Genomic DNA, 2,519 nt, shown 5'->3' on the forward strand with positions numbered 1-2,519 from the left:
CTGCTAACCAGAAGGTTAGTAGTTCAAACCCACCAGCTGCTTCACGGGAGGAAGATGGGGCAATCTACTTAGGTAAAGATTTACAGCCTCTGAAACCCAATGGGGGTCACTATAAGTTGGAATCAACTTGACTGCAGTGAGTTTTTTTTTTTAACCTAGAAAATCTCTTCACAAATACAGAAGAGAAAGAAAAGTTTTATTACTGAATAAACATTAAACCAGAATGTGATGCATCACAAGCAATACGCTAAAGGGATTGCAAAGACAGAATGAAATCTTATCCTTTATATAATGAGTGGATACAACTCATTGCATTCATGTTTAAGATCAAATTGCTATTTTTCTGGTTTTGTTTTTTTTTTTTTTCTGAAGCTATAGGTGCCCTGGGGGCAGGGTTACTGAGAGGTTGGGGATTGCAGAGCCACAAAGGAATCTGAGCCCATCCTATTCAGGTGTTCAAGATAAAATTGCTAATTTCCTAATGTCTCCATGGCAGGATGCCTGAAGTTATGCTACTCTCCTTTCAGGAAACTGGCAGGTAAGGGTGTGAGCTTTCTTGATGATGAGGGTTGAAAACAGTTGTTTCCCAGGTCCTTGAGGAAATATCCTTGATTTAAATTGCAGAAGGATGCAGATTTTACCATTATAAGTAAAAGACTATTCTGAAAGAACAGAGGAAGAGGGGAGCCTCTTCCTTTATTTTCAACTGGGAGAATTAATTTACAGTTTGTACTTATTTTTTCACCCATTATATGTTAACAGGAATAATAGCGACTCAGTGACAAATAACAACTCCTCCTCCTTTACAGGCTCCCTTCCTCTCCCTAGCTCACTCACGTGGAATACCCCCAGTTCTCACTCTTTTCTTATGCTGAGCAATTTGGCACTCTCTTCCATTTATCCTCAGGTCAGGTCACCCCAGCCCGGCTATCTTTCTACAACTATAATGGCCCATCAATTTGCTTTTCTAAATAAAGACAGTTCTTGGTGCCAAGAAGAATTCTGTAACACTCAGAAATGCTTTGGTCTGGAATTAACTAGACCTGCGAATGGCGATGGGGGTGTGTGTGTGGGGGGAATGGCTGAAGGCGATCTAACAGATCTAACACTGTTTTAAACTCTCCGGTGCACCGGTAGCATCCCCATTCCTGCTCCAAATCCTCAGGAATAGTCTGCTATATCTTTCCAGCAACCTTGGTGAATTGTGTTTTGGGGAAACCAAAGAACAGGAACTTCATTATATGTTAGAGTTGACACAGGGTGGAGAGAAAACAAGAGAGCAAGCCAGAAACGTGAACCGGCAGTAACAAGATAAAATGTAACATACCCTGCCCCCTTCTACTATCAGGCAAGAATCTGTGTGAAAAACAAAAAACCCACTGCCATTGAATTGATTCTGACTCATAGTGACTCTATAGGACAGGGTAGAGCTGCCTCACAGGGCTTCCAACGTGTAAATCTTTAAGGAAGCAGACTGCTTCATCTTTCTCCTGAGGAGGGGCTAGTGGGTTTGAACCTCCAACCGTTTGGCTAGCAACAGACTGCTTTAACCACTGTGCCACCAGAGCTCCTTAAGAATCCCTATAAACAAACAAACAAACCCACTGCCATAGAGTTTATTCTGACTCATACCAACCCCCACTGGGTTTCCAAGCCTGTAAATCTTTACGGAAGTAGATTGCCTCATCTTCCTCCCACTGAGCAGCTGGTGGGTTTGAAACACTGACCTTCTGGTTAGCAGCCAAATGTCTCACCCACTACATAACCAGAGCTCCTTTATAGATATTAGAAAAAGACACAAGATTTCCAATCACATGGAGATTTGAGCTCATTGTCTTTGAATTTCAAAGAACAGCACCACTGTAAGTAGTATCTGGATTATAAATGAACTGGTCAGCTCTTTCTCAGAGGGACTGGTATTTAATGGTTGAAAAGGTGCCCATCCTCTCTTTCCAGGTGCCAGGAGCTGAGGAATGTTGTAGCCTCTTATCTTCTGAGAATTTAAAAGGCAAGTAGGTCTGTGGGGCTTTTTTGGAGGCAGTCAAGTTGATTTTCCAAACATGCAATTCTGGCATTTCATTTTATTGCTGCTACCTTCTGTCTATAGTGCCAGACGATGAGCCCTCCAGGTTGTAAGGCACTCAAAATACAATTGAGGAAGAGCTGCCTCCTCAAAGTAGGGCCAACCTTAATGACAAGGATGGAGTAAAGCTTTCAGGACCTCCATTTACTGATGTGGCATGATTCCAAATGGGAAGAAACAGCTGCAAACACCCATTAATAATTGGAACATGGAATGTATGAAGTATGAATCTAGGAAAATTGGAAATTGTCAAAAATGAAATGGAATGCATAAAGATTGATACCCTAGGCATTAGTGAGCTGATATGGACTGGTACTGGCCATTTTGAATCAGATAACCATATGATCTACTATGCCAGGAAGGACAGTTTGAATCACAAAGAATGTTTCAAGATCTATCCTGAAGCACAATGTTGTCAGTGATAGGATAATATCCA

The sequence above is a fragment of the Orycteropus afer genome, unplaced genomic scaffold (genome assembly GCF_000298275.1).
Source record: "Orycteropus afer afer isolate SDZICR_OR568_19922 unplaced genomic scaffold, OryAfe1.0 scaffold00401, whole genome shotgun sequence".
In the NCBI taxonomy this organism is placed as follows: Eukaryota; Metazoa; Chordata; class Mammalia; order Tubulidentata; family Orycteropodidae; genus Orycteropus; species Orycteropus afer.